The following is a 10,872-nucleotide window of genomic DNA, read 5'->3' on the forward strand; positions in this document are numbered from 1 at the left end:
GGTTTCTCCACGCTTGAGGACGTCACCGCTTTGTGGGCATTTGTCATTCTTTAGCTCCGCCCACACGATACGCCTCCAGGCGCTACGTTTTTTTCTGGAAAGACTCAGTACAGCCTATATTTCTTTTATAAATATAATAAAACTAAAGACTTTTCGGAGATATGAAGGATGCAATACTACTATATAGGTACTCAAGATTGACAAGAAATTGACTGAAACTGAGGGTTTCACCCCCCCTTTAACACAACCAGGATATGAGCAGATGAGGTGAGTAATGGCAAGTCGAATCCAAGGAGATTGACACAAGGGTAATAATACTGTACGTCTCTGTTGTAGGTGTATGGCAGATTGGGAGACTGGAGCGCTGGAGCCAGGGAGCCAGGAGACAAGACGAGGAGACACAGGTAAGTAGTCAGGTGAGTCAGTGGAAGCAAGGATAAGCATAAGCATGTGCAAACGAGACTGGACAGTGACTAAATGAATAGGTGGAGCTAGGGTTGGGCATCGAGAACCGGTTCTAACTTGGAACCGTTTAAAAAATAATAATTCCATTTAAACGTTTAGAAAATTTGTTTTCGGTTCCGATCATCGGTTCCATACGCACAAGTTTTGGTTTCCATGGCCACCTGATTTCCGGTGCTTGCGCGCCCGCTTGTTCTTTTAGCCATGGAAGCGCGGTAAGCGGAGCTCTGAAGTGTGGATTTATTTCACTTTTAAAAAGCCTGGGTCGGCACAGTGCAACTAGTGTTGTCAAAAATATCGATAGGCTACTGAAATATCTGAAAAGATACGATAGCCTGCTCAGTTTCTACAGTATCGATCCCAGCTGCGCTCTCCTCTCTGACCGACAGTGCATATTCTCATTCAGCCCGGTTAACCCTCTGAACACGACGGACGCTTGTTCTGCTGGACTTTTCCTTACGACAGTGTGTTAGTGTGTGTGATCGGTCTGAATTTCGCGTGGGATTGCACACAATTCTACGAATCCCCGCAGATTTTGCGCTCACATCTGAAGCGCACACACATACCGTAATAAAGCCCCCTCTGACATACAAGTGCAAATATTTACTTCTTTTTCCAGCTTATTATTGGTCAAATACACTCAAACAGATTCTCAGTGCACATTTTGAAGAGTATTAATGTAAACACAGTAAACAATTCAGGAAGAAATGAAGAGTAACAGGAACAGTGTTCAGGATCCATGAGTGCAGTTCTTAAAGGGACCGCAGTTATTCAAAGTCAAACTACAAAAAGACAAACGATCACACTGCTCTTGACTGATCAACTTGTGTATCTTTAATGGTTTTATATGAAACTATTTAATTTTTTGCAAAAAACATTATACAATGTTATTTTAAATTTAATTAGCCACTTTGCGTTTTTTTAATTCAGTTTCTTATCTGAATGTTAGACCTACCTGAAAAAATAAAGCGGTCTATTTCATTTATATCTTTTATTCTATTGTATTTATTCATGCTATTTTTGTAATATTTTTATTTGTTCTTATTTTATTACTGTTTTATTACTGTCGTCTTTTTTAATTCAATTTACCATTCGAAATCAAGCTTACTTGTGCTGTGTGTAAGCTATTGCAACACAATTACCCCATTGTAAAAAATACATTGAGTTAGCAAATATTTGTGAGATAATTTTAATAGTAATTGATCAATGTTTATATATGAGAAAAAGCTTAAAAGCTTTATCATATAAAGTGATCTCTTCAAAAGAAATTTTTGATTGCCTACACTTTCAAAAGACAGACAAAAAAAAAAATTCTATAAAAAATATCTAATTGACAGTATATGCAGCGTCCCCCTAGCCTAGAAATCTAGACGCACCCTAGCGGCAGCAAATGTAATTTGCCCGCAAGTGTGGTCTAGCAACTCTCAATTCCTATCTGAGCTGTATTCCTCAGAATCTGGACGGCCCAATCACATCGTGTATAGAGTCGGCGGGCGGGGCCATAATGACGACGGCCGAGTTGCGTTTGCGTGCTTCTAGTAACACAGAAACTGGCGAACGGCGGCGGTCTTTCGAATCAGCTCTGCCCACGCCTCCGGAAGACTTGGAGTTAAGCTTTCCTCTGAGAAAAGAACAAAGAGCGGCACTGAAGTCATTCTTAAAAAGGGAAGATGTGTTCGGAGTTTAGCCGACCGGATACGGCGAATGTTTAATCAGTCAGCAAGCTCCCCTTCACCGTCGTTGCTCCGGTTGGTGTAGCGCTATCACGTATCGCGTGCAGAGGGAGTTTGAAAGACAACCGTTTATCCCGCCCCTCGGATTGAGCCCTGTCTATGGTGAGTTTCCAGACCAAACATCTTGATGTGGGTCTGGCTTGTCAGGCTAGCGTCACCCTGCATTTTTGTTCGACTTGAGGCAGCACTGACGGCACGTGACTGTGACGTATGTCAACAAAGCACCGCGAGAGCGATTCGAGAGCAGCCGGCTGATGCAGCCGGTGCAGATTCTCAAGGGGGACTGCAGGAGGCTGCTCGAGCTCTGATGACGACACAGCTGATCCATGATTGGCCGGATTCACCGCATGACAGCGATCACGTGTTACGTGCTTATTCTAAAACCTTGTGTTACGCTAATGCTCACAAATCATTTATTTGTAACAGTAAAACTTCTATTCATGTAGTCGCAATGTTATATTGTCATGTTTCTCAAACTAAAACTGATAAAAAATTGTTGACAACACTTCATTTATAGTGTATGTTTATATGTTGAACTTTAATCTTGTCCAAATAGATGCTCCATTAAGCAGTACATAAAGTATTGAATGAAAATGTTATTTGAAACACCTATGTATTTGAGAAATATTGCATTTATTTAACTTGAGCTGTGATAAAGTTGGCAAACACTGCGCAAGCGTCACTGCGGGAAGCAGAAAGTGTCCGACTTCACGTCTGCGTTTGCAGCTCCTCTCCGCCTGCACGCGGCTACTCTCGCCGATCGCATGCATCCAGCCACAGCCGATGTCGAACACTCCTGTTGTGTCGGGGAGAGGGTGGAGCCTGGCGTGCTTGTAACAGCATTAATGCTGTTTGACTTTGCATATACTTTGAATCCTCTCCAGCCATCCACTAAACAAATATAAACCCATTTGCACAATGTTTCCATCTTTTTTTAATGTTCAAAACCTGCAGCATATACAGCTCAAGTAATAAAGTTTCAGCTCCCTCGCCCATTTTTTTCTCATGAGAACATGCACTTTCTTTGGTGAAAATGCACAGAACAGTTGGTTATAACAGGGTATGAGAAGTTTTATGAGTGTGAGCTACTGCTGTTGTAAATTTGAAATGTATTTTTTTCTATTCAAAGCAATTTACATCACATAGTCCTCCTTGCCCAATAGTGTTTCTTCATCATGAATCTTCCTTTGCAGGGTTTAACCTTCAAAGTTTTGGTTTGATCCCATTCAACCTCTCTTCATTCACTTTCATATCAGCTCTTCACTAAACAAAGGAAATTGATGCACAATGTAATGAATGTTACTGTATCTTAAGATTTTCACATACATTTTATGCACACAGAATATAAATGCTCAAATTCATTGTTTTTTCATGGTTTGAGCATTCAGGTAAATGTGAATTTCTTTGCATGAATAAATGGATGGAGAAAATGCAAACAATGCTATTTGATTATTCAAATTAGAAAGGCATCAAACAAAACAAATAATTTTCAACAAAGAGATTTCAATAAAAAAAGCAAAGAACAAAGATCACCATTAGAAAAAACAACAAGAGTGAAAAAGGGTTATCAGGATATAATAATTTACTTTTAATCATTTATTTTAGGTATTCTCTATACTCTAAGCCACATCCATTTTGACTGCAGTGAATATTCACAATTCATAAAGTTTGTATCTGAAATATCAACACATAATATGCACTCTAGTCACATGCAGGTGATTGTGAGTTATGAATCATGGTTTATTTAAGGTAAACTTAACCCCAAGCAAGGGTTTTACATTGTAAACAGCAATGAAATGAATGTAAAACATCAATTACTTTGAAAACAAATGGCTTGTCGTTTGCATTTCCCCATGCAAAGGAATTCCACATTCCAAAATCCTCAGTTCATATAAAGGACAAAACATTAGAGGTAACCACTGCTTAGTAGCATGTTATGTTTGGCAACAGTTCTTCTAGCCCTAGTTTAGTGAGTAGCTTTCCATTTCTTAAACAACCATGTAGGAAGACCATACATATGGAAGACCATATGGCCATATTCCAGGGTTACAATGTGAAGATGCATTAGGCTTAAACTGTGAAACACTGGTTGGGAGGGAGCAAGAAGTATCATTTTCACACATTAATTATCACCCAAGACCTTAAAGTCTTTGAGAAGTGCTGGTTGACTTTACAGAGTGCTTCAGTCTTGCATTTTTACACAAAACATCACAAAATATTTCAATCAAGAGGTGCATCAATATTGGTCAAGATCAGCTGATTTTGGTCAGAACATCCCAAATACTTTCAACTGAAGGTGTGCCAATTCATGTGTAAAAATTATTCTTCATCCTCCCTCCCAACCATTCTTATATGTGCAAAAGAAATGCTGCAATATCTGCACTTAAACACTGATTTAGAGTTTTACACTAAAAAAAGCTATTTTCTAAGTCCATAAATAAAAAATAAACACTGTGACTGTTGTACCTGCACTATGTTAATAATGATGTGGTAGGATTTGCATATTCCGTCAGCAGTCCGGTGAGGTTGATAAACTGTTCACTGCTCAACCATCCTTAAACCAAACCAGCTCACTACAGCAGAGATGAAGTTGACTATCACTGGACTTTTCCTGTTTGTCCTTTATGGACTGACCACATGCTTTAGAGTACACATTTATGTGTCCACTCCAATGACCTGGGAAGACGCTTATATATACTGTACTACATACTATAAAGACCTGTCCAGCATCACTAGCGAGGGGGAATACCAGATTTTGGTAGAAGCAGCAGGAGGAGAAATCTCTGAAGCTTGGATTGGTCTGTACAGGAGGAGCAATAAAGAAAACATCTGGCTGTGGTCTGATGGACAACCATATGACTTCACTAAGTTACAAATATCTAATAAAAAAAATGATCACTGTGCATATACTGCACAGCATAATTGGTTTAATGGTTTTTGTCCAGATCAACGTCCTTTCTTCTGCTATTATGACTACAATTTGAGCCTTGTAACGTTGAAAATGACTTGGGAAGATGCCCTCACGTACTGTAGGATTTGGTTCACTGACCTGGCCAGCGTAACAGAACAGTTTCAGTTAAAACTTGTTCAAGATACAATCAAAGATTCTACAACAGGCAGCGTATGGACAGGCTTGCGCTTCCTGGAGGGAAAATGGCACTGGGTGAGCAAGACTTTCAGGCATATCCCATACCAGGGCTCACTGCCCCCATGCCCAGAAGAGCCATACCGCTGTGGAGCCTACACCAATGCAACAGCTCAGTGGGAGATGAGAGACTGTGATGAGATGCTCAACTTTATCTGTTACTAGAGGTGAACGTGAGTAACAGAAATTTATATTCACCAGTCTTTTCCATTAGTAATTCTTCAGTAATAACAGATTTTATGAGTTTATTCTCTATTTAATGTATAAAAAAATCCATATTAAGACTTTTCTAAATTAAATTTTTTTAAATAATCAAGCTTGATTAAATGTCCCTCTGAACAGAATGCTTGGTGTGCAGAAGATGAAGTTCAGTTTCACAGGTTTTTCAGCAGAACAACGCCACACAAATAATGGACATTTTGTAAAATGTGTCAAGCAGACCAGTTTGAAGAATATATCATTTAATAATTTATTTGGATACATTTGTGGCAAAACGAAAAGATTAGATATGCTTTATTTTATGTTAACTACATGCCATGGTTGAATATATTTTGTTTTTATGTGGTTTATGTGTCCAAATATACAAATATATACACATTATGATACAACTTTACTGTAAGGTTAAATTTGTTAACATTTACCGATAAAAAAAACAGTTGTCAGGGCATGTTAATTTTTAAATAAATGTTCATTCATATTCATTTATAATAAATAAATTAATGTTCATTTTTAAAACTTGAAATGTTAATGGTGAAATTGTAACACTCATCCCTTACGAAAGGAAAATATATTTACCAATATATTACTTGAAATATATTTTAATATATTGTAAATATATGGAATAATATATTGATGGTATTATAAAATATATTATATATTCATGTAATATATTGCAAAATATACAAATGATTGCCGCTTTCAATTTATTGCAATATATTGAAAAATATAAATATTAATTCCCATATATGTGAATATATTGCCTAATGTATTGCATGAAATTTTCCAATATACTGCAATATATTTTTTTTCCGTAAGGGATGGACTATGTTTGCTTTTTGTTCTGTCATGTGTTGTGTTCTGTTAATTTGCCTTTAGTGTGTTCTTATTTAGTTAACTTTTTACACCTGTTTATGTTCTCCCTGATTACATTTGCCCTAATTAGTTCCATTTTATAATCTCCCTGTTCAGTTCAGTTCTTGTCAGATCTGTGTAGTGTGTGCTGCTATTCCCTGTTATTAAATGTGTTGAAACATTAGTGTCATCATCTGTTTGCCAGCAACCACCTGTGACAGCATTATTTGTAGTAATAAATAGAAACATTAATTTATAATTTCAGTAAAAGTATTGTCTATTGTTAGTTACTGGCTTCTGCATCAACCCTATATGATATGTAAATTTGTATTGCCTCTAAATGATCAACTATATATGATGAAAAGCATGTACATACACAATCTACTACATGTTTTGTTGTCTGATTGATAGTTTATTCTTTATATCCTTTAAGACTTAAAAAGTCCCACTTCAGGTTGTGGCGCACATGCCTTTTGCTGTGAAATCTTTACTGTAAGTAAACATAAGAATAACGTTTATATTGTTAGTAATATTTCAACATTACTAAACTGAAACAACATAGGTTTACTCAATTATCTATAATTTGTTTAGAAAAATCATGTTAAAATATGAGCATAAATACATATTTATTTGTACAAAGCCAATTCCATAAAAGTTGGGACACTACAAATTGTGAATAAAAAAAGAATGCATTAATTTACAAATCTCATAAACTTATATTTTAATTCACAATAGAATATAGAAAAGATATGTTGAAAGTGAGACATTTTGAAAGGTCATGCCAAATATTTGCTTTTAAAAAAAATATATATATATATATATTTTTTATATATTTTTGATTTCATGAGAGCTACATGTTCCAAACAAATTGGGACAGGTAGCAATAAGAGGCTGGAAAAGTTAAATGTAAGAAACAGCTGGAGGACCAATTTGCAACATGATTGGGTATAAAAATTGTCTCTCAGAAGACAAGATGGGCAGAGGATCACCAATTTCCCCATTGCTGCAGAGAAAAGTATTGGAGCAATATCAAAAAGGAGTTTTCAGAAAAAAAATTGCAAAGAGTTTGAAATTATCATCCTCTACAGTGCATTATAAAATCATAAGATTCAGAGAATTTGGAACAAATCTCTGTGCATAAGGGTCAAGGCTGGAAAACCTGGATGCCTGTGATCTTTGGGCCCTCAGAGGGCACTGCATCAAATACAGGAATGCCACTGTAATGGAAATCACAACTTGGGCTTAGGAATACTTCCAGAAAACATTGTCGGTGAACACAATCCACCGTGCCATTCGCCATTGTCGGCTAAAACTCTATAGGTCAAAAAAATAAGCCATATCTAAATGATACAGAAGCACAGGTGTTTTCTCTGGACCAAGGCTCATTTAAAATGGACTGTGGCAAAGTGGAAAACTCTTCTGTGGTCAGACGAATCAAAATCTGAAGTTATTTTTGTTAAACTGGGACGCCATGTCTAGGACTAAAGAGGAAAAGGACAACCCAAGTTGTTATCAGCACTCAGTTCAGAAGCCTGTATCTCTGATGGGATGGGGTTGCATGAGTGCATGTGGTATGGACAGCTTACACATCTGGAAATGCACCATCAATACTGAAAGGTATATCCAAGTTCTAGAACAATGAATGGATATGCTCCCATCCAGATGTCGTCTCTTTCAGGGAAGACCTTGCATTTTCCAACATGACAATGCCAGACCACATACTGCATCGGGGTGTCGGTGCAGAGCGGGGCAGGGGGCCGGGCCAGGGCAGCCAAAGCAGAGACCCAGGGCTGTGGACTCGTTACCACCAAAGCAGGGACCACCAACCTTGGGATCCTCCTTCTATGACTCAGGACCACGGACCACCAGAACTGGGTCCACCAGACTCAAGATCACCATAAGTAGGACCACCAGACTCAGGGGAAAGGCCCTCTTCCTCTGGCCAATGAAATAATTTTGCCTCGAACTGTCCCCTCCAGCGCTCTCATTATTGGCCTCTCAAATGGTTCTTTGTGGGCATAGTTAAAAAGGTCCTTGAGAGCTGAGTCACTAAGCTTGAGACCCTTAGCCAACCTTCGGAATCTCAATGCAAACCATCCTGTCTCCATCCCCTCTTGGCAGAGTCGTTGGATGACTCTTAAGACCGGGAAATGTAGACAGTACAACAATCCAACAAAGACTGACAAACACCAGAAGCCTATAAAGGGGATCAATCAATAAGGGGAATGAGGAACACAGGTAGGGCAAATTAAACCAATCAAGAGATAACAAGGGGGAGGTAACAGACAATCATACGTCCCAATTCACATACTATAATAAATAGTACTCGAAGTGCGGATTGACGCACACTCTAACGGCTGATATTGCCTACAACCCATTGCGAGTTGGACGAGGATTCGATTAGAACTACAAACGCGGCTAAATTTAAACAAAAACTACAAACATGGCGGATATGCAAGGTTTAGATAAAGGGTTTTGAGTGACTAACTATCAGTATTTTTACAGAAATATATTTATTCAGTGTTGTCCTGTCCACATTATATTTCACCTGCAGCAGCATTGTGAACTTTTGTAATGACACGTTTGGCCATTAACTTTTAAATGCGTCATTATATTTAAACTGCAAACACATGAGGAAAGTCTCTGCATTTAAGACCCACAAATGGCAGATCACCGTGCGGCTACATTTCTCTCCGACACAGTAGGAAATTAAACTGAATGTGGAGGATTTGAACTGATGGAGTGATGATTGCAGGGCAGTTTAAACGGTGACGGGATGCACGTAACTAAGCCACAGAGTCCGTTGAAGATGACAAAGTAGTATGTCCTAAAGTTAGCTTCTGCTACACACTCCTAAATGCTGTAATTGTTAATTTCTGGACGATATTATTTAAGTATGCTTATTTGTTTTATTTGTTGTTTCACTCCATACCCAAGATCATTAAAGCTGTGGGCAAACAAACATGTTGTCTTCAGAGTTGTGTGAGGTAAGGGAGTTTATCTGAATGTTAAAACAGAAACTATGTTGAGGACAGTACAGTGAAAAAGCAGCTGCAAGGAAAGTTACAGCAGCTGTTTGAGAAGATTCAAGTAAATTGATCGAGTATTGTGTGTGTGCAATGGAGTCCTCACTCAAGACCAGATCGTATTTGTCGTGTTCACGATCAGACAGCTCCTCTACAAATGCTGCAGCTGCAATAGCTAGAGCTGAAGCAGCTAAGGCATGTGTATTGTATGCAGATGGGGAGGAAATAACAAGGGTGGAGAAAGCCATATTGGAGGCAAAAATTGATAAAATGGTGTTAGAGAGAGAAACTGCTGCAGCCGAAGCATAGGCTCTAGAAGCTGTTGATACCAGCGTCCATAGTAAACATGATCCTCCACTGGAAACAGCTCCTGTTGATGTTATTCAGCGGACATGTGAATATGTTGAGCAGATGAATCTACATGCAGTCACAGAATCAGCATCCAAAACAGAGCCAGTCCCTCCAGATGAGACCATACAGCCTTGCACAGAGTTACCAGTAAGAAATTCTGTTTCGGCTACACGTTTCAAGGCAGAGAGTTGCTCAGACGACGCTGAATTTGATCACATGCGATTAAGTATTCTTGACACAGACACATGACACAGTTTCTGATCAACCATCACAATTCACATAAGGCATGTATCATCCTTCTGGTAACATGGCGGATGATAACCCTAGGCTTCACCCAGAGCAGTACACTGCCTCTCACAATGTCAAGTCCAACACCTCAACCTTCCCAACAAAACAAGACAGACATTTCAAATTTTGTCAGATATTTTGCTCGCGTGTGAACTTTACTTGGCAAATGGTTTATTTGGTTACACTTTATTTTGATAGTCCACTTTAGACATTCTACTAACTATAGGTAACTTTGCAACTACATGTCAGCTAACTCTCATTAGAGTATAAGTTGACTGTCAGTAGACTGGTAGGTTACGGTTAGGTGTTAGGGTTCGGGTTCGGGTTAGTAGAATAAGTTTACTTATAGTCAGTAGAATGTCTGTTGGGGGACCGACAAAATAAAGTTTTAGTAAATATTAATCAGACAGTCTACAAATAATCTAATGACAGTTAGTTGACATGTAGTTGCAAACTTACTTATAGTTAGTAGAATGTCTAAAGTGGACTATCAAAATAAAGTGTTATCGAACTTGTTAACAATGGATTAATTAATACAGTTCAATGACCAACCAGAAAGCTTCAGAGCCTGGCAATTGTCCTTTCAAAATGCTGTAAGTAGTTTGAACTTGACACCTAGTAATGCAATTGATTAGTAAGTCAAATGGTTGGGAAAAGAATCAGCTGAACACACTAAACACATGAGGTCAGTATAATCCGCCATTGAAGGGTCTTGACATGATATGGACTAGACTGGAAGAGTGTTATGGTGCTCCAGAGGTCATCGAAAGAGCTCTTTTCAAGCGTGATGAAAATT

Source organism: Pseudorasbora parva, chromosome 4 (assembly GCF_024679245.1).
Source record: "Pseudorasbora parva isolate DD20220531a chromosome 4, ASM2467924v1, whole genome shotgun sequence".
NCBI classification, from domain to species: Eukaryota; Metazoa; Chordata; class Actinopteri; order Cypriniformes; family Gobionidae; genus Pseudorasbora; species Pseudorasbora parva.